The sequence below is a fragment of the Lutra lutra genome, chromosome 3 (assembly GCF_902655055.1).
Source record: "Lutra lutra chromosome 3, mLutLut1.2, whole genome shotgun sequence".
Classification (NCBI taxonomy): domain Eukaryota; kingdom Metazoa; phylum Chordata; class Mammalia; order Carnivora; family Mustelidae; genus Lutra; species Lutra lutra.
Window position 1 is genome coordinate 13,105,939 of NC_062280.1, and position 23,310 is coordinate 13,129,248.

The following is a 23,310-nucleotide window of genomic DNA, read 5'->3' on the forward strand; positions in this document are numbered from 1 at the left end:
AGGCAGTACAGCCTAATGGTTACAGTATGGGCACTAGATTGCCTGAGTTTGAATTCCAATTCTATGACCTTTGTACAAAGTATGTATCCGAGGAAAAGTAACTTATTAATTATATTGATTTTACTGATTTATGGCCTCAAATTCCTCATTTATAAAAAGGGGATAATGGGGTGTCTGGGTGGCTTAGTCATTAAGCATCTGCCTTTGGCTCAGGTGATGACCCAGGGCCCTGGGATCAAGCCCTGCACTGGGCTCCCTGCTCAGCGGGGAGCCTGCTTCTCCCTCTCCCACTTCCCCTGCCTGTGTTCCCTCTCTCACCGTGTCTCTCTCTGTCAAAAAAATAAATAAAATTTTAACAAAATAAATAAATAAATAAATAATAAAGAGGGAATAACAGAAGTACCTACGTCAAAGGTTTTTTTTTTCTTTACTTAAATGCAATTTAGTTAACATATAGTCTATTACTAGTTACCAGGGTAGAATTTAGTGATTCATCAGTGCATGTGACGCCCAGTGCTCATGGTATCAAGTGCCCTCCTTAATGTGCATCATCCAATTACCTCTTCTCCCCCACCTACCTCCCCTCCAGCAAACCTCAGTGCATTTCCTAGACTTCAGCGTCTCTTATGGTTTGCCTTCCTCTCTGTTTTCATCATATTTTATTTTTCTCAAAGGTTTTTTTTAAAGATTAAATAATACATCAGTGAGAAAAACTAATTATGAAAACTGCTCTCAAGCATTTCTAGTAGAACAACGTTATTGGATAAACAAAGCTATACAATTATCAGGGAAACATATTAAATAGTAAAAAGTGGTTTTACAAACTAGGCCAACAACTCTGAAAATATTTCAAGGTATATTTCTGAAATTTAAGCATTCAAAGACACATGATTATTATAAATAACAACTTCTTTAAAAAAAAACCTACAGTGCACCATTCAATATGATAGCCACTAGCTACATGTGGCTATTTAAATTTAAATGAATTTAAATAAAATAATAAAGATTCAATTCCTTCATTGCACTAGCTACATTTCAAGTGCTCAGGAGCTACATGTGGCTATTGTCTCCCATACTGGAGAACACAGACAAAGAACATGGACATCATCACAGAAATTCTATTGGACAGCACTTATGTCAGTGTAGCTATATAATATGATTTTGCTGAATATATTCAATTATTCAATAACTGTAAAGATCTGGCAACAAGGTTAAAAGGCACAACTATTAAAAAGGAAACACTTTCAAAAGTAAAACTCAGGGCAATAATTAAGATGCGATTATTTCAAGTCTCTTAGGTAAAACTGCTAAATAAGTAGAAGCTACCCACCAAAGATAACCAAAAATTCTAACATGTCTAATTGTGTGGAAAACTCATTCTTTATACTTTAAAAAGTTAAATTCCATAATTTTACCTCTGTTCTAAGATCAGTTTTCTAAAGGAGGAGGTGGCACAGGAATGCAGCAGAATTCAAGTGTGGAATTCATTTGTTGAGACAAATTTTCCAGCGCTATAAAAAAAAAAAAATTGAAAACTATGAAATACTGAGATGGTATTCTTAGAAATGTAACAAAAACAACTTTAATAAAAAACATAACACAATTATCTATTTTTATAAATAATGAGGGATTAAAAAACTTTCTATAATAACCAGCATATACTTGTGTACCATCATCAAACCTAATTTTAAAAATACTATATTTGGGGAAAAGGAGTCTCACTTTTAGTTTCAAATTTCCCATTAATTATCCATAAGACCTTAAGTAGGTAACCTAAATATTCTGGAGCTTCACTTGAATTATCTATAAAACTAAGTCCTTTTCAGTCAAAAATTCTATGAATCCAACTTTTGAAACATGTTACAGTGATATCACTCTCGTACATACATGTACAAACACTCATTAAAATTTCAATATGCAGTATAACATCAAACTTAAGACGTATCAATGGCTACAAAATCATTTTGGATAAGATTAACAGAACTGAAATTTTATCATTTTTTTAAAAGAACACAGAAAATGCTATTACTTGAAATTTGAATACAAAACATACAAAAGCTTTTTTGATCAGAGAGAATCCTTTTCAAATTGCTAAAAGTATAGTTTCCTCATAAAGTAAAAACTATTTTCAAGTAGTTGCTGACATTATGCTCTACCATTTTGACTCAGAACTGTACCACAACTTTAAATTCTAAAATACCCCAAAATGTTCATTAATGAAATGTGATTTAAAAAAATACAATAATGCAATAAAATTCTCTTGAAGTTAAGTTACATTATCATCTGCAAAGTCTCTGATGTTTTTCAAACTAAAGATGCATTAGGGCCTCCTAATAGAATGATAGCAGCTGACTTGTTAGCTCTTATCTACTGACTGTCACATACGATTTTCATTTCCTGATTTCTGTGGGTTAAAAAACTTGAAAAGGACTAATATAGTATCTCGGGAAAGATACACCAGGAGCTGGTCATACTTTGAGAAGGGATATTTGATTTCAAGGAAACTCATTGTCTCCCTTTTCTTAACATTTTATTTTTAAGTAATCTCTACACCCAACATGGGGCTTGAACTCAACTCTGAGGATCAAGAGTCCCATGCTTTACCAACTGAGCCAGCCAGGAACTCCAAGGAAACTCTTTTTATACCTTGGGAATTCTGAGCCACCAAGACAACTGTCAGATTTTGAAGCAGTGTAAGCTGGCAGTCTTGAAAGCTATACTGGAAATCTCTGTAGAGATGGGTCTCCAACAATCTTCCAGGGTTAATGAAACAGATATTCACTAGGTTCTCAATTTAAGAAAGAAAAAAAAAGTATAAGAAATGGAGTTTTATTTTACTTTAACACAGCTCAACTCCTGATAAACTGGAAAAAATAAGCCCCTCAGTCATTTGAACAACAGAAAAAAACATATCAGGAAGGTAACACTATCTGAAGCCTCTACTGTTCTTTCATACATAAGGTCTGGCATACAATAAAAAAATTACTAAATATGTTCTTTCATATTCTTTTGAAATTACTTTCAAAAAATTACTAAATATGTTCTTTCATATTCAATGTTCTTTCATACATAAGGTCTGGCATACAATAAAAAATTACTAAATATGCTAAGTGACAAATATATGACCAATAATTAAGAGAAAACTACACAGAGTCAGATCCACAGATGATCAAGTAAGATTTAACACACAAGGACAACAACTGTAAATTCTGAATAACATACTAAAGAAAATAGAGGAGAAAATGGACAAAACTGACGAAATGAAAAATTTCACCAATGAGTTAGGATATATAGAAATAATTAAATGTACATTGTAGAACTGAAAAACAGAATATATGTAATTAAGAACTCAGTATATTGGATTTATAGCAAACTGGACACAGCAGACCATACAATTATTAGACTAAGTCAGTAAGAAATACTGAACTATAGCTAGAGAAAGAAAGTAGGAAAGAAGACAGAAAGAAGAGTAGAAGGTAGGGGGAAAGTTAGAGGAGAGGTTTAAGAGAAATGGAAGACATGCTCAAAATATCTAATATACATACAACCGAGGTCCCAGACAAGAGAGGAGATATAACCAATATTCAAAGAGAGAATAACAGAATTTTACAAAACTGATGAAAGAATCAGAGATTCAAGATACTCTGCCAACTCCAAGCAGAATATACTCAAGGAAAACCATGCCTACAATATCATAATTAAACTATAAAAGGAAGGAGTGAAGGAAAAGAAAAAGTCACAGAAATTCAAGAAAAAATTTAGTTGACCTTCAAAGAAACAGTAAGACTGACAGCAAATTTCTCAACAGAAACAAAAGAAACCAGGACATAACAGAATGACAGTTAAAGGACAAAAGAAAATAACTACTAATCTAGAATACAGTAAATATCCTCTAACTACCTAGCAAAAACATCCTTTAAAAATTTAGGGAGTGTGGGACGCCTGGGTGGCTCAGTTGGTTAAGCGGCTGCCTTCAGCTCAGGTCATGATCCCAGAGTCCTGGGATCGAGTCCCACATTGGGCTCCTTGCTCGGCAGGGAGCCTGCTTCTCCCTCTGCCTCTGCCTGCCACTCTATCTGCTTGTGCTCACTCTCACTCTCTCTCTCTGACAAATAAATAAATAAAATCTTTAAAAAAAAAAAATTTAGGGAGTAGGGGGCACCTGCTTGGCTCAGTTGGTTAAGCCACTGCCTTCGGCTCACGTTGTGATCCCAGAGTCCTGGGATTGAGTCCCGCAATGGGCTCCCAGCTCCATGGGGAGTCTGCTTCTCCTTCTGACCTTCTCCCCTCTCACAGTCTCTCTCACTCTCTCTCAAATAAATAAATAAAATCTTAAAAAAAAAAATTTAGGTGGAGGGGTCCTAATGAGAAAAATATGCAGCCAAGAATACTTGATCCAGCAAGGCTGTCATTCAAAATAGAAGGCGAGGGGCGCCTGGGTGGCTCAGTGGGTTAAAGCCTCTGCTTTCAGCTCAGGTCATGATCCCAGGGTCCTGGGATCGAGCCCCACGTCGGGCTCTCTGCTCAGCGGGGAGCCTGCTTCCTCCTCTCTCTCTGCCTGTTTCTCTGCCTACTTGTGATCTCTGTCTGTCAAATAAATAAATAAAATCTTAAAAAAAAAAAAATAGAATGAGAGTAAAAACTTTCCAGGACAAAAAAGAACTAAAAGAATTTGTGATCACTAAACCAGCCCTGCAAGAAATATTAAAGGGGATCCTTTAAGAGAAGAGAGAGCCCCAAAATAACAAAGAACAGAAAGGAACGCAGACAATATACAGAAATGGTGACTTCAAAGGTAATACAATGGCACTAAATTCCCATCTTTCAATAGTAACTCTGAATGTAAGTGGGCTAAATGCCCCAATTAAAAGATAAAGGGTATCAGACTGGATAAAAAAGCAAGTCTCATAGGTATGCCATTTGCAAGAGACTCATTTTAGACCCAAAGACATATCCAGATTGAAAGTGAGGGGGTGGAAAGCCATATATCATGCTAATGGACACCAAAAGAAAGCTGGGGTGGCAATCTTTAAATTGGACAAATTAGATTTTAAACCAAAGACTGTAACAAGAGATGAGGAAGAACATTATATCATAATTAGCGGATCTATCCAACAAGAAGATCCAACAATTGTAAATATTTATGCCCTTAACATGGGAGCAATTATATAAATCAATTACTAACAAAGAAAAACACTGATTATAATACAATAATAGTAGGGGACTTTAAAAACCCCCTCACTGCAATGGACAGATCATCTAAGCAGATCACAAGGAAACAAGGGCTTTGAATGACACATTGGACCAGATGGACTTCACAGATATATTCGGAGCATTCCATCAAAAAGAATCCCCATTCTTCTCAAGCGCACATGGAACATTCTCCAGAACAGATCACATACAGGGTCACAAATCAGATCTCTATCAGAATAAAAAGACTGGGATCATTCCCTGCATATTTTCAGACCACAATGCTTTGAAACTTGAACTCAATCACAAGAGGAAATTTGGAAAGAACTCAAATACATAGAGGTTAAAGAGCATCCTACTAAAGAATGAATGGGTCAACCAGAAAGTTAAAGAATTTAAAAAATAATGGAAGTAAAAAATGAAAACACAACTGTTCAAAACCTTTGGAATACAGCAAAGATAGTCCTAAGGGGGAAGTATATGGCAATACAAACATCTGTCAAGATCAAAAAAGGTCTCAAATACACAACCTAAAATTATACCTAAAGGAGCTGGAGAAAGAACAGCAAATAAAACCTAAAACCAGAAGGAAAAGAGAAATAATAAAGAGCAGAGCAGAGGGGTGCCTGGGTGGCTTAGTGGGTTAAGCCTCTGCCTTCAGCTCAGGTCACGATGTCAGGGCCTTGGAATGGAGCCCCACATCGGGCTCTCTGCGCAGCAGAGGGCCTGCTTCCCCCTTCCTCTCTGCCTGCCTCTCTGCCTACTGATCTCTCTCTCTCTCTATGTCAAATAAATAAATAAAATCTTTTTTTTTTTAAAGATTTTATTTATTTATTTGACAGAGAGAGATCACAAGCAGGCAGAGAGGCAGGCAGAGAGACAGGAGGAAGCAGGCTCCCTGCTGAGCAGAGAGCCCGATGCGGGACTCGATCCCAGGACTCCGAGATCATGACCTGAGCCGAAGGCAGTGGCTTAACCCACTGAGCCACCCAGGCGCCCTAAATAAAATCTTTTAAATGAATGAATGAATGAATGAATGAATATCAGTGTAGAAATCAATGAAATAGAAGCCAAAGGCCAGTAGAACAGATCAACAAAACTAGGAGCTGGTTCTTTGAAAGAATAAGATTGATAAACCCCTATCCAGACTTACCAAGATCAAGAAGAAAAGAGAAAGGACTCGAATAAATAAAATCATGAATGAAAGAGGAGAGATCACAACCAATACCAAAGAAATACAAACAACTATAAGAATATATCATAAGCAAATATATGCCAACAAACTAGGCAATCTGAAGAAACAGATGTATTCTTAGGGACATATAAACTACCTGAACTGAAACAGGAAGAAATAGAAAACCTGAACAGACCCAAAACCAGCAAGGAAACTGAAGCAGGAATCAAAAATCTCCCAACAAACAAGAGTTAGGGCTGGATGGCTTCCAAGGGGAATTCTAACAAACATTTAAAGAACTAATACCTAGGGGTGCCTGGGTGGCTCAGTGGGTTAAAGCCTCTGCCTTTAGCTCAGGTCATGATCCCAGGGTCCTGGGATCGAGCCCCATATGGGGCTCTCTGCTCAGCAGGAAGCCTGCTTCCCCCTTTTTCTCTTTGCCTGCCTCTTTGCCTACTTATAATCTCAGTCTTTCAAATAAATAAATAAAATCTTAAAAAAAAAAAAAAGAACTAATATCTATTCTTCTGAAGCTATTTCAAAAAACAGAAATGGAAGAAAAACTTCCAAACTCTTCCTATGAGCCCAGCATCACCTTGATTCCAAAACCAGACAAAGACCCCATCAAAAAGGAGAACTGATAAACATGGATGCAAAAATTCTCACAAGATACTAGCCAATAGGATCCAACAACATATTAAAGGGATTATTCACCACCACCATGTGGGATTTATTCCTGGGCTGCAAGGGTGGTTCAACATCCACAAACCAATCAATGAGATACACTACATTAATAAAAGAAAGGACAAGAACCATATGAACCTCTCAATTGATGCAGAGAAAGCATTTGACAAAGTACAGGATCCTTTCTTGATTAAAACTCTTCACAGTGAAAAAAAAAAAAAAAACTCTTCACAGTGTAGGGACAGAGGGAACATACCTCAATATCATAAAAGCCATCTACAAAAAGCCCACAGCAAATATCATTCTCGATGTGAAAAGGCTGAGAGCTTTTCCCTAAAATCAGGAACACTGCAGGGATATCCACTAACACCACTGTTGTTCAACATAGTACCAGAAATCCTAGGCTCGGCAATCAGACAATAAAAATAAATAAAAGGCATCCAAATCAGCAAAGAAGTCAAACTCTCACTCTTTGCAGATGACATGTTACTTTGTGTGGAAAACCCTAAAGGCAACACCCCAAAATTGTTAGGACTCATACAGCAATTCAGCAAGTGGCAGGATATAAAATCAATGCACAGGAATCAGTTGCATTTATACACACTGACACTGAGAGAGAAGAGAAACTGAGGAGTCAATCCCACTTACAATCACACCCAAAATCATAAGATACCTAAAAATAAACCTATCTGAAGAGGCAAAGGATCTGTACTGAGAAAACTATTGAGCAGTCATGAAAGATATTGAAGACACAAATATGGAAAAACGTTCCATGCTCATGGATTGGAAGAAAAAATGTTGTTAAAATGTCTATACTACCCAGAGCAATCTATACATTCAATACAATCCCCAACAAAACACCATCCACTTTTTTCACAGAGCTGGAACAAATAATCCTAAAATTTGTATGGAACCAAAAAAGATCCTGAATAGCCAAAGGAATGTTGAAAAAGAAAACCTAAGCTGATGGCACCACAATTCTGGATTTCAACCTCTATTACAAAGCTGTAATCATCAAGACAGTATTGTACTGGATCAAAAGCAGACACATTAAATCAATGGAACAGAATACAGAACTCATAAATGGACCCTCACCTATTCAGCCAACTAATCTTTGACAAAGGAGGAAACAATATCCAGTGGAAAAAAGACAATCTTTTCAACAAGTGATGTTGGGAAAACTCAGACAGCCACATGCAGAAAAACGAAACTGGACCATTTCCTTATATCATATGTTTTATAGACTTAAAATGGATGAAAGACCTAAACATGAGACAGGAATCCATCAAAATCCTAGAGGAGAACACAGGCAGCAACCTCTGTGACCATGGCTGCAGCAACTTCTTGATAGACACATCTTCAAAGGCAAGTGAGACAAAGGCAAAAATGAACTATTAGGACCTCATCAAGGTAAAAAGCTTCTGCACAAAGCGTGCCTGGGTGGCTCAGTTGGTTGAGCAACTGCCTTCAGCTCGGGTCATGATCCCGGAGTCCTGGGATCGAGTCCCACATCGGGCTCCCAGCTCCACAGGCAGTCTGCTTCTTCCCCCGGCCTTCTCCCCTCTCATGCTCTCTCTGTCTCTTTTTCAAATAAATAAATAAAATCTTAAAAAAAAAAAAAAAAAAGCTTCTGCACAGCAAAGGAAACAGTCAACAAAATCAAAAGATGACCAGGGGAATGGGGGAAGATATTTGCAAATGTCTTATTGGATAAAGGGCTAGTATCCAAAATCTATAGTTTATCTAACTCAACACCCCATGAACAAATAATCCAATCAAGAAATGGGTAGAAGACCTGAATAGACATTTCTCCAAAGAAGACATACAGTCAACAGACACCTGAAAAAATGCTCATTGTTTGGCATCAGGGAAATAAAAATCAAAACCACAATGAGACACCACCTCATACCTGTCAGAATGACTAAAATTAGCCAGTCAGGAAATGACAGATGTTGGTGAGGATGTGGAGAAAGGGGATTCCTCTTACACTGTTGATGGGACTGCAAGCTGGTGTACCACTCTGAAAAACAGCATGGAGCTTCCTCAAAAAGTTGAAAATAGTGCAACTTAGCACTAGCACTACCAAGTATTTACCCCAAAGATATAACATTTATATCTTTGTGATCTGAAGGAGCACTTGCACCCAGCAATGTCCACAATAGCCAAACTATGGAAAGAGCCCAGATGTCCATCAAGAGAGAAATGGATAGGGGTGCCTGGGTGGCTCAGTAGGTTAAAGCCTTTGCCTTCGGCTCAGGTCATGATCCCAGGGTCCTGGGATCGAGCCCCATGTCGGGCTCTCTGCTCAGCAGGGAGCCTGCTTCCTCCTCTCTCTCTCTCTCTCTCTGCCTGCCTCTCTGCCTACTTGTGATCTCTGTCTGTCAAATAAATAAATAAAGTCTTGGAAAAAAAAAATAAGAGAGAGAAATGGATAAAGAAGATGTGGTATATACACAATGGAACGTTACACAGCCATCAAAAAAGGGGGGGGGATGTTGCCATTTGCAACAATATGGATAGAACTAGAGGGTATTTTGCTAAGTGAAATAAGTCAATCAGAGAAAGACAATTATCTAGGATCTCTCTGATATGAGTAATTTCAGAGGTAATATACATTACCAACCTTGACGTTTACTTTGTTGTCAACTGCATGGAGTAAAAGAATTTGCTTATGTTTTGGAGCACACAATGTACAAAGATACAATCAACAACTGAAAGGGGTGGGAACAGACCAGTAAAGAAGCAGAATTTTTGTATGTTACTGAAGTTAGTATAAATTCAAATTACAGTGTTTTAACTTTAGGATGTTAAATGCAATCCCCATAATAACCACAAACACACACACACAGCTGCAGAATATACACAAAAGAAAATGAGAAATGTAAATATTTCACTAAAAAAATCAACTAAATGCAAAAGTAATACAGAAATGAGGAACAAAAAAGTGATAAAATATACAGAAAACAAATAGTAAAACTATAGAAATCCTTATCAGTAATTACAATCAATGTAAATGGATTAAATTCTTCAAAAAGACTAAAGTTTTGCAGAACAATAAAAACACATGATCCAACAATATGCTGTCTACAAGAGTCACGTGAGATCCAAGGACACAAACAGATTGAAAGTAGAAGAATACAAAAAGATAATCCATGCAAATAGTAACTAAAAGAGATCAAAGATGGCTATACTAATAACTGATAAAATAACCTTTAATTCAAAAAAGAGACAAAGGAGGACTTATAAAAGATCAATACAGCAAGAAGACATAACAAATATTTATGCACCTAATGAGAGACCATCAAAATATATGAGGCAAAACTGACAGAAGAGAAGAGAGAAATAGTTCTATAATATCTGGAGACTTCAGTACCCCACAAAAGGAAATAAGGCAAACAGAGGATGTAAACAACACAATAATCCAACAAGATCTAACACATGCATACAGAACACTATACCCAACAAAAGCAGATAAATTCTTCAAGTATAACTGGGTCATTTTCCAGGATGGAAAACATGCTAGGCCACAAGTTAAGTTTCAGTAGATTTAAGAAAAACAGGTATCACACATAGTACTTCCTGTGATCATAATAGGAAGAAGCAAGAATTGAAGAAAATTGGGAAAATCCACAAAATTGTGCAAATTAAACAACACACTTTAAAACAACCAAGAAGTCAAAGAAGAAATCACAAAATAAATTGCAAAATACCTGAGACAAATGAAAATAAACACACAATATACAAAACTTATGAGATGCAACAAAAGCGGTGCTAACGAGGAAATTTGGAGTTATAAATGCTTACATTAAAAAACAAGAGAAAAAAAAAAAAAGAGGGATGTCTGGGTGGCTCAGTTGGTTAAGCGTCTGCCTTCGGCTCAGGTCCCTGGGATTTAGCCCCATGTTAGGCTCCCTGCTCAGTGGGAAGCCTGATTTACTCCTCTTCCTCTGTCTCCCTCCCCACAACTTCTGCTTTCTCACATGCACTCTCAAATAAAATTTTAAAAAATATTTTTTAAAAATAGCCACAATATCGTTACATATAAGAAATTTTAAAGTAATTCCTTAATATAATTAAATACCCAATTGATGTTCAAATTTACAATTATGCCAATTTTTTAAAACACTGAATCAGTACCCAAATGAAGTTCACATATCAGGACTGGATGACATCTTTTTTTTTTTTAAGATTTTATTTATTATTTGAGAGAGAGAGAATACAAGCAGGGTGAGTGGGAGAAGGAGAAGCAGGCCTTCTGCCAAGCAGAGAGCCTGATTCGGGGCTGGATCCCAGGACCCTCGGATCATGACCTGAGCTGAAGTCAGACATTTAACAACTGAGCCACCCAGGCGCCCCTGGGTGACATCTCTTAAATCTCTTTTAATCTACAGTTGTGTGTATCCATCTTGTAATTTATTTGTTGAAGAAAAGTTATTTACCATTTTCCACATGTCTGGATTTGGCTGACTACACCCTTATGATGATTTAATATATTCCTCTGCCTTCTGTAGCTCTCAGATTGTGGTTGGATATAGCAGTTTGACCAGATTAGGTTTATTTTCAGGAAGTGGGAACCATTCATATTGTCTGTAACTTTATAACATCTGGTTGTCACGTTCTGTGATATTAGCAGCCTAAGGTTCCTTAGAGATTACCAAATGGTTATAAATAATTACCTAATTCTATTATTCTTTCTTCTTTAATTACTTGGAATATTTCTAGAAAGAGAAATTTCTCTATCTAGTATTTGGTTACTTAGTAATAGATAGCATTTTTACAGGAAAGATGGGATAAATGCTTAATGTTTTTCCCTTTTTTTTTTTTTTTAACCAGCTTCCAAAATGAGTTGGTTAACAAGGATCCTCTACTGGTAGGCAATTAGTTTTGCTTTAAGTATCATTAAAAACTCATGGGCTAAATATACTTGGTATGTTTCAACCCACTATAGTTATTATTCTTACCAATACTCAAACTGTCCCAACTTTGCCCAGTGGAAGCCTTTTCATGCTTGACTCCTGTCAAGGCAATAGCTAATTCAGCAAGCCTACCTGTTCAAACCTTGCACATTCCCAAAAAGGGTTTGTTACTGTGGCCACTGGTTAGTGTATTACTTTCCTAAGGCTGCCATAACACAGTACCACAAATTGCATGGATTAAAACAGCATAAATTTATTATCTCACAGTTCTGCTGGGCGCTAGAAATCTAAAATCAAGATGTCAGCAGGGCCATACTTCCTCTGAAACTTGCAGAGAATCCTTCCCTGTCTTTTCAGGTTCTGGAGTTGCCAGCAATTCTTGGTACTCCCTGGCCAACCGCTGTCTCTGTTGTCACACTGCTATCTTCTTACTGCACCTGTGTCTTCTCTCCTCTTCTTAGAAAGACACCACTCATACTGGATTAAAGGTCCACCCTCCTCCAGTATGACTTCATCTTATCTAATTACATTTGCAACGACCCTATTTCCAAATAGGGTCAAATTCTGAGGGAATGGGGGTTAGCCTTCAACATAATTTTGGGTCAACACATTCAACTCTAACAGCTCCTGGAAAATGAACTCCTAAAACGTTGTGGTAAGTGTTTTGCATTCTTGTGGCCTTGAATCAAACTGCATCAGTCTGTCAAAGTAGTCTATATGAACAACAGGACTATGGTAAAATCAGGTTTTCTTTAGGAGGTCTGAAACTTCATTAACTATGGTATGTATGACTGATACCCCAATAAAAACCACGGACATCTAGGCTCAAAAGATCTTCCCTGGTAGGCAACATCTTACACATGTTGTCACAACTCATTACTGGAGAAATTAAGAGCATCCTGTTCAACTCCACTGGGAAAGGACTCTTGCTAAGGTCACACCTGGTTTCCTCCAGATTTCACCTTGTATGTCTTTTGTTTTGCTAATTTTTATCATTTCACAGTAATAAAGTATAACTGAGTATAATGACCTATGAGTGATTCTAACAAATCATGAAACTTGGAACTGGTCATGGGAACCCCCAACATAGCTCAAAAGCTCTTTTGACATAAACCTAGTAAATGACAATAGTCTTCTAACTTCCTGATACAACTAGAAGTCACAGGCTCATCTTGTACAGCTCTTGCCCTAGACAGGATCAAACACTTCTCTAAGGAAGCCTTGCTCCTTTCAGTGGGAACTAAGAGAGACCATATTCTGGGTGTAAAGATGGGCATGCCTTAAATACAACTTATTCCAGGAAATTACGATGAATTTTAGAAAAAAATCTTTCAAATAACAAATAACTTTTTAAAATACTTGGTATTTAAAGAGTCAAGGAAGGCAGCAGTATCTAGGTTTAGTGGCATTCTTACCTCTAAATAATTCTCTTCCTTACCTAGTTAACTGACAAAGTTCAGGAGAAGCTCTTCCTGAAGGCAAAAAATATTTGAGGGAGAGGCATGCTCCTCACTGAGCAAGGAGCCCAATGTGGGACTTGATCCCAGGACCCTGGAATTAGGACCCTGAGCTCAAGGCAGAGGCTTACCGGACCGAGCCACCCAGGCACCCCATGAGTTAATCATTTTTAACTATAATCCAGAGCTACTATCAGGAAAAAGAGAAAGCAGGAAATTGGATAAAGGAGGATAGAGTAGAGGTGGGCATCTAAGTGCCTAAATATTTCTTCCTTTCTCCTTATCATGACCATTACTTCTTTTGGAATACTACAAGAAAACAGATATACTGTTTCTAATTTTAAATATAATTAAATGTATACAAAGGAGTTTACCTTTAAACTTTAGATTTACAAATTAAGAAAACAGTCACATCTGTCAATCTTTTTTTCTTTATAGCATTATGCTTTTGTTTTGTTTTTTAAGATTTTATTTATTTATTTGACAGACAGAGATCACAAGTAGGCAGAGAGGCAGGCAGAGAGGAGGAAGCAGGCTCCCCGCCGAGCAGAGGGCCGGATGTGGGGCTTGATCCCAGGACCCCGAGATCATGACCTGAGCCGAAGGCAGAGCCTTAACTCACTGAGCCACACAGGCGCCCCTGCTTTTTGTTTTTTAATGAATTCCTTCCCTATGCTAAAGTTAAAAACATACCCACCTTAGGGTACCTAGATGGGTCAGTCAGTTAAGCCTCTGCCTTTGGCTCATGTCATGATCCCTGGGTCCTGGAATCAAGTCCCATGTCAGTCTGGGATTGAGTCCCATGTCAGGCTCCCTGCTCAGCAGGAAGTTTGCTTCTCCATCTCCCTCTACCCCTGCCCGCTGCTCTGGCTCTCTCTCAAATAAATGAAATCTTTAAAAAAAAAAAAAAAAAAACCTGCTTACATTTTCTCCATAAAGATTTTATATTATTACTAGTATTATTTTATTAGTTAATACTTATACAGCATTTATTATATGCGGGACACTTTTCTAAGCATATTTATTTTTTAAGAGCATATTTATTTTTTAAGATTTTATTTAGGAGAGGAGATTTTATTTTATTTTTTTTTAAGATTTTATTTATTTGACAGACAAGTCACAAGTAGGCAGAGAGGCAGGTAGAGAGAAAGGGGGAAGCAGGCTCCCCACTTGAGCAGGGAGCCTGATGTGGAGCTCAATCCCAGGACCCTGGGATCATGGACCTAAGCAGAAGACAGAGGCTTTAACCTACTGAGCCACCCAGGCGCCCCAGGAGATTTTATTTTTAAGTAATCTCTACACCCAATGTGGGGCTCAAACTCAGAACCCTGAGATCCAGAGTCACATGCCCTACTGACTGAGCCAGCCAGGCATCCTCTAAGCATTTTTAAAAATTCATCTGTTTATAAAAACCCCATATGGTTGGCACTGTCCCTATCCCCAACTTCTAGATGAAGAAGCTGTCACTAACAGGTTAAATCACTTGCACAAGGTCACTTGGCTAGTAGTGGTGAAGCCATGTCTTATCAGTCTAGACTACAAGACCTCTGAACATCTCACGAACCCACAGGATATTATACTTGTTCATTACACTGAGAACATCATGCTTATTTTACCTGATTAGTAAGATACCTTGGAAAGATATAGGCATGCCAGAGAGTGGAGAATCACACAATAATTTAAGGACCTGAGACCTTGATGAAGTCTCTAGGGATCTAGTGTCTAGAATATGCCAAGACATTCTCTTCAAAATTAAGGACATGCTGTCATGACTTAGTCCATCACCACCACTTAGAAAGAAACATGGTCCTTGGTGGACCTCTTTAAATTCTGGAAACAAAATAAACCATTATTTTAAAGCGCTGCTCTGTCCCATTTCTTGAAAAACCAATAAAGCTGCTAGCTTTAAATGGGGCCCAGAATGTGACAAGGCAGTGACGCAGGCCAATGTGGCAGGGCAAGACACTCTGTTATTTGGGCCTTAAGATCCAGCAAACTCAGTGGTGTTTGAAATGTCTCTAGTAGATGATAAAGCAGCTGTATGAAGCTACCAATAGGCCCTGATAAGAGAATCACAACACAAACCACTAGGCATAAAGCCCCACAGAGAAGAGGGTTTTTCAACATTGGTACAATTAGCAGATTGGTCACTCCTAAAGTTGTAAGGGGCTGTCCTGTGGCAGGATGTTTACCAGGATCTCTGGCTCTTCCCCCACTCGATACAAGTAGTACCACTCCCAAGTTGTGATAAAATGTCTACAAACATCGCCAAATATCTCTTGGGAAGCAATATTGCCCCTGGTTGAGAATCACTGCTTTAAAAATATTATATATATATATATATATATATATATAGAGAGAGAGAGAGAGAGAGAGAGAGAAAGAGAGAGAGGGAGAGAGACGGACAGCATGAGCAAGTGAAGAAGGAGAATCCCAAGTCAACTCCATGCTGTGTGTGGAGCCTGACAGGGGCTCAATCCCATGACCCTGAGATCATGACCTGAGCCAAAAACCAAGAGTCGGGCACTAACCAACTGAGCCACCCAGGTGCCCTGAGAATCACTGCTTTAGAATAAAGCTTTGCCCTCTTCTTAGATGATTATGCTACATTTGAGAAAGAACTCCTTGCCTGGCTTTTGGGTCCTGATAGAGAATGACCATGGGGCACCAAAGTGGCCGTCTGACCTGATCTATCCTAAAGAACTGGGTGTTGTAACCCACCAAGCCATAAAGTGGAATGTGCTAACAGCATCTCGATCATTAAGTGGAAGTGATACTGTACCAGACATTAGCTCTTCCTATCCTTTAGGGCACATGAGATGATAGTTCTCTACCTTCTTTAAGTCAGATGTGACCCCATGACTTGCTTTGACCAGAGAGCAGAAATGATTCCTGTAGAGGCATTTAATTGCCAGTAGGTACTCTCTAGCTTGTTCTTCCCTTGCCACTATGACAACAGAAGCAGAGAAAAATATAAAGATGTACTGCATACCCATCATATGGGAAATAGCTGCCCTGTAGTCACCCAGACTTGCAACGCTTTACATGAGAAAACACAAATCTTTTTCTTTTTTAAAATTTGAAATCATTATTTGAAACTGGTTATTACCACTACAGAAGTTGCTGATTCTGACTATGAAAGGTTATACGTAAGGTTAGCACAGCCCTGAAAGCACAAATAAACCTTAAAAACAAATAATACCCTACTCAAATACCCATGGCACACAAATGGCTCAAATACCCTATTAAATGTCAACATTCCCTTAATCTATGAACTTGCAGAGTCCCGTATGATCAAGAAAGAAAAATTCTGGCCTGGTTTATACATGGTTCCACAGGAGATGGAGGCATTACCCTGACACAGAGGTGGTCCTGAAACACATGATAAAAGGGAAATCCTCCCAGTAGGCAGATTTACATGTTCACCATGCCTGAGCAGAAAGACGACCAGAGGTACCTATCTAAGGACTGGCTACACAAGCTCTGTCACTGTACTTGCTTAATCTGCTCATGAAAAAACTGGCCCAGTCAGTAGGAACAGAAATTATGCCCTGGCTCGACAAAGATGTCCCTCATCAATGTTAACCTATAATTCCATGACACGGCAAGCTATCTCACACCTCCATGCATTTTCTTAAGCTACTCTCCTCCTCTCTAGAATGCCTTTCATACTACCCTCTAGCCAACCACCTTACTCTTTCAAGACTCAGACAGTCACTTTCTCTTCAAAGCCTTTCTTAGCATACAACCCAGTATCCATTCAAAGCCCTGCTTTCCCCCTCATTCACAAATTCTCAACCTAGAATCCACAGACCCCCTGGAATCTGTGAATCAAACTCATAAATTTTGATAGGAAGAAAACTGTATCATTCTTTCTATTTTTATGTTTTTTTTAAAGATTTATGTATTTATTTTAGAGAGAGAGCATGCACGAGTGGGGGGAGGGGCAGGAGGAGAGAATCTTCAAGCAGACTCCCCACTGAGCATGGAGCCTGACATGGGGCTCCATCTCACCAACCCAGAGATCATGACCCTAGCCAAAACCAAAAGTTGGTCACTTAACCAAACTGAGCCACCCAAGCACCCCATATCATTCTTATTACTAATCTCTAAGATTTATCATTTCATTTTATTATAAATGTAAGCAAAACAATAAAACAAAAAAAATGCACAGCATTTTCTGTGTCTTGGGTCACAAACAGGTATCACAGGGGGTTTCACATCAAATTACAGTTGTTGCAGACACCAAAGTATCATTGATACTCATCACTACTTCATGCCACATATCTCTGGCTAAAGAGCTTCTGCCTCATGCTGGAAAACAAAAGTTTCCAACAACAGTCTCTCTTCTTTTTTTTTTTTTTTAAGATTTTATTTATTTGACAGACAGATCACAAGCAGGCAGAGAAGCAGGCAGAGAGAGAGAGAGGAGGAAGCAGGCTCCCTGCTGAGCAGAGAGCCAGATGCGGGGCTCGATCCCAGGACCCTGAGATCATGACCTGAGCTGGAAGCAGAGGCTTTAACCCACTGAGCCACCCAGGTGCCCCAGTAGTCTCTCTTCTTAAGCACACAAAACATCAAGAGTGATTCTAATATTTTTTAATTTTTTAAAAGAAGATTTTATTCATCCATTTGTCAGGGAGAGAGAGAGAGCACAAAATCAGGGGAGTAGCAAGCAGAGGGAGAAAGAAGCTCCCTGCTGGGCAAGGAGCTCGACGTGGGGCTCAGTCCTAGGACCCTGGGATCATGACCAGTGCTGAAGGCAGATGCTTAACCAACTAAGCCACCCAGGTGTCCCTAGAATGATTCCTTTAGGACCTCTTTCTCTGGCGTATGGAGAAGGGAAACAGCCTTCATTCCTCTCCCCTAGGAAGCAGGGAACAGCTGATTTCTTTTCATTACTATTACTCTTTCAAAGCAATGACCTCTCTCTCTCCATCTTAAGTCTCTTGTAAATCGATGCAGTAGGAAGAATCACAGTAGTAACTAGTCCTAAGAGTACACAGTACTTAATACTTTTCATTCCCAGAAACATGTGTACAGGCTTATTAGTCCTATTCTTAAACTATAGCTTCTCTAGGGCAGGGACTACTCCTCTGTTGTGTTTGCATTTCCAGTTCCTAACAAGGCCTAGCACATAGCCCTTATTCAAGTATACTGGATGAACCCCTTAACAGCAACAACTGGGTAGTCAGCAGCAGACTCGGCAGAGAGAGAAGCAAGCACGGCAGACTCCTGGTTCCCACCCAATACAGATGCCTACCTGCACCCCCACTGATATATTATAAATGCTCAACTATTTCTGAACCTCACTTGTAACCAAATATGGCCAAATGACAAAGTTCTGGTAAATGAGATCAGAGGAAGTACTGTGTGAATAATTCTAGAAAGGCTTCTTAAAAGATGAGAGGTTGCCCTTTTGTTCTCTGCCTTTCTTCTTCCTTCCCTTTGCCATGAACTTGGATGTGATGACAGGATATCCAGTAACCATCCTGTGTCCTTGAGAATGGAAGCCACACGCTAAAAATGGCATAGGAAAAAGACAGGAGGAGCCTGGACCCTTGATAACTTTGTGGACGTGCCTTGTTAGTCCTAAACTGCCAATTTCTGATTTTTTTTCCCACAAGACAAAGAAATGAACTTCTATCTTGTTTAAGCAATGATTATTTCTTATCTGTTTCTAGCAGCTAAACACAATTCCTCATTGATAAGGTGAAAAAGAGACTCAGCAACAATATGTGGTCTAAGATGCCAACAGCCATCTCAGCTCTGCTTCAACTTGATGATGATAAAATGTAAGACATTTCCACAGAAACGGGACAGACTAAGAAGCAAGATAAAACAAGGAGCCTATACTCTAAGAAGTATTATAGCTCAGCTGGAGGGGTGTTTATAGTAGTTTGGTACAGTGACAAGATTTCATAATGCAGTACTGTAATTTCTTGCCAACATTTAGGAGTTATGTTCTAGAAAAGTAACATGGCTTATAAAACTGTCACTGCCAAGACCAAATTATATGAAAATAAGAGGTTAGGAAAAATAAATATTTTGATGAAAGATGTTAAATCAGCTGTTTAAAAACTGTTCAGTAACCTTTCTACAGAATAACCCTTCAAGTTTTCAGGTAATATTGTTGTATGCACAACTATCAAATAAGGTTGATTTCCCATATATTATACAGACTACTGTACTTCATAAATATTTTGAACCTGCTCTACCTCGCTTGCATTTAACAACTTTATATTATACTTATGTTATTTGTACTTGTTAAGTCTCAATGTTTCAAATTCTTAGCGAATGTACCATTTTCTTTGGACTGTTTTCCATCCTTATATCAAGAAAATAGAAAATAATTTGAATGTCTGTGTCTCACCAAAATTTATATATTGAAATACTAACTAACCCCCAATATAATGGTATTAAGAGGTGGGGCCTTTGGGATGTGATTAGATCATAGGGGTAGAGCACTCAAAAATGGGATGTATACACTTAGAAAAGAGACCCCAGAGAGCTCTCTTACCCCTTTTGCCATCTGATAACACAACAAGAGGACAGCCATCTCTGAACCAGAAGTGAGCTCTCAGTAGAAAAACAATTTGCTGGCACATTGATTTTGGACTTCCCAGCCTCCAGAACTGTGAGAAATAAATTGTTGTTTAAGCCACCTAGTCTATCATACTTTATTATACAGCCTAAACTTACAGAGACAGAGTTCTTTTTCTATTTCTCCATTCCCCTGAATTTAGGCTAGCTTTGCGAGTTGCTTTAACCAACAGAATGTGATGGAAGGGACATCATGTAAGTTCCAGAGGCTAAGCCCTAAAGAGTTGGAGCCCTGAAGCTTCTACCTTCACCTTTTTAGAATGCTACCCTGAGGGGCGCCTGGGTGGCTCAGTCGGTTAAGGGTATGCCTTTGGCTCAGGTCAAGATCCCAGGGTCCTGGGATCGAGCCCCACATTGGGCTCCCTGCTCAGCAGTGAGCCTACTTCTCCCTCTCCCTCTGCTGCTCCCTCTGCTTGTGCGCGCGCTCTCTCTCTCTCTCAAATAAATAAATAAAATCTAAAAAAAAAAAAAAAAAAAAAGAGGGCACCTGGGTGGCTCAGTGGGTTAAGTAAGCCTCTGCCTTCAGCTCAGGTCGTGATCTCAGAGTCCTGGAATTGAGTCCTGCATCAGGCTCTCTGCTTAGCAGGGAGCCTGCTTCCCCCTCTCCCTCTGCCTGCCTCTCTGCCTACTTGTGATCTTTCTCTGTGTGTCAAATAAATAAATAAAATCTTTAAAAAGAAAAAAAAAAGAATGCTACCCTGAAAATGCCATTAAGATTGCCAGACTAGCCTACTAGAGAATGAGAAGCCACACTTTAACAGACAGCTAGCCCCAAGTGTTAACATGTGAGTGAGGACACCCTCGACCTTCCAACTCAGTCAGTTCTCCAGGCAGATTCAACTACATGAGAGAGCCAAGTGAAACCAACAGAGGAACTTCTCAGTCAACCTAAAGACGATGAAAAACAATAAATCTCTTTGCCCTAAGCCATTAAGTTTTGGTGTAGTGTGTTGGGCACCAATACCAAAAACCACAAAAAACTAAAACAAACAAAATCCCAACTTTAAAATAACAATACTTAATAGTTCCTTAAGATGAGAAATATCACTCAAGATTTTTCTGTTTTTATCTTCAATTCACCTATTGTAGTATCCCTGAGGTAATGCTGATTCCAATGCTTCATTCCACTATGATTAAAAAAATAAAATTAGAGGCACATGGGTGGCTCGGTCATTAAGCATCTGCCTTCAGCTCCGGTCATGATCCCAGGGTCCTGGGATGGAGCCCCACATCAGGCTACCTGCTCCACGGGAAGCCTTCTTCTCCCTCTCCCACTCCCCCTGCTTGTGTTCCCTCTCTCACTGTGTTTCTCTCTGTCAAATAAATAAATAAAGAATCTTAAAAAAAAAAAAAAAGAAATTAATGTATGAAAGTACAATAGGGAGCCACTGAAGTATTTTGCATGAAGTAAGTAATATGTGATAGGTACTTCAGAAAGGACACTCTGGTTGCACTCTAGAATGGGCTGGCAGGAGGTAAGACTGACTCCAGGATGACCCTTAAGACTGCTGGAATGGTCCTAGTGAAACGCCCAGAAAGAGACGAGAGGCCTGAACTATCACTGCTGCTGGGGCCACTACTACTACATTTACTATGTATTTATGATGCACTAAATACTGTAATAAGAACCTTACTTACATTTGCTCATTTAATCTAATTACCCTTCAAATTTTTTATTTTTTTTAAATAAATAGACTCACAAGAAGTTTCCAAAATATGTGCCAGGAGGTCCCAGGTACCTTTGGTCCAATTTCCCCCAATGGTAACATCTCGCATAAATATGGTAAAATATCAGGAAATTCACACTGGCACAGTCTACAGACGTTATTCAGATATCAGCAGTTATAAAACCACTCACTTGTGTGTGCAGTTTTATACATTTGTGTAACTGTTGCCACAATCAAGATACAGACTGTTCTATCAAGAGGCTCCCCTCTCCCTGATCTTTAACTCCCGGTAATCATTAATCTACGCTTCATGCCTATAATTTTGTTATTTTAAGAACATTATATAAATGGAATCACAGAGTATATAACCTTTTGAGAGTGGCTATTTTTCACTTAAGACTCTTCCAAATTGCATGTATCAACAGTTCATTCTTTTTTATTGCTGCATAGTGGTCCATGGTCTAAAATGTGCCAGTTTGTTTAACCATTCCCTTGAAGAACATCTGAGTTGTTTCCAGTTTAGGGTTATTAGGAATTAAGTTGCTATAAACATTCATGTACAGATTTTTATGTGAATATAAGTTTCAATTTCTCTGGAATAAATGCCCAAGAATGCAACTGTGCAGTTGTACTACTCTGTTTTTAATGACAAAGAAATTGAGGCTACAAATGTGAAGCCAGAATTCTAATCCAGACAGTACACCTCTAAGTCCTAACTCTTCGTACTTCTAAAGACTGTAGATTGAGAGAAGTAAATGAAATTTAAAAAGTAGTAAGAAGGTACAGTCAACAGAAGCCAGCATTGTTGAGATGAAGGATATATGAATAAAGTGTCAAAGATAATACCAGGTTCCAGCTTCAGCACATAAGATGATAAAAGATAAAATATGAATTCACTTTAAGACATACTGTATTTGAGGGACCTGCAAGTCATCCTCATTCAGCAGGCAATTAGATTATAAAACAGGAACCAGAGATCAAGGAAAAGCTCTGGATTAAAGACAGACTTAAGTATCATCACATTTAGATGCTAACTGAGCAAATAAAATCAGAGGAACAAGGTACAGAATGAGAAGAGATTTGACCACAGAATTCTGAACAGAAACATTTGTTCCTTCTAGGTTTTTTCCACAAACAATAAATAGTAAGTGCTGTGACAGACTGCAAGTTCATACTAACTTTAGATTTTACAATCATCAAGTAGAAAGTACAGAGGCATACTCCCTATTCCCTTTTTCATTTAGAAAGAAAAAAACTACAAAAGGAATATTTGCTGGTTAAAAAGCCTCACTACTACTCTGTTTAAAATCATAATGGTGGATACCTGTCACTTTTCATTTGTCCAATGTAAAAGGCCAAGACCAAACCCTACTGTAAGCTATGGACTTTGGGTGATAATGATGTATCAATTTAGGTTCATCAATTGTAACAAATGTACCACTCTATGGGGTAGACTGATAATGGAGGAGGCTATACATGTGTGTGGGGTGGGTATGTGGTATATTGTTGTACCTTCCACTCAATTTTACTGTTAACCTAAAACTGCTCTAAAATATAAAGTCTGATTAAAAAAGTGTTTTTAATCCTCCATACAAAAGGACATATAAAAAGATTAGTTT

General features: G+C 38.5%; 1 protein-coding gene across 11 annotated transcripts in view; it reads right to left on the bottom strand.

Annotated features, from left to right (window-relative positions):
* Window positions 1-23,310, bottom strand: part of HYCC2 (hyccin PI4KA lipid kinase complex subunit 2) — a 71,560-nt gene that overhangs the window by 43,825 nt on the left and 4,425 nt on the right. For 10 of the 11 annotated variants that reach the window (XM_047720712.1, XM_047720717.1, XM_047720714.1 and 7 more), the window contains one exon: window positions 1,416-1,511. The gene's annotated coding sequence lies outside the window, so the exon portion shown is untranslated. Of the gene's footprint in view, window positions 1-1,415; window positions 1,512-8,957; window positions 9,017-23,310 lie in introns of those variants that run through there. The other variant, XM_047720713.1, reaches the window with a different exon arrangement.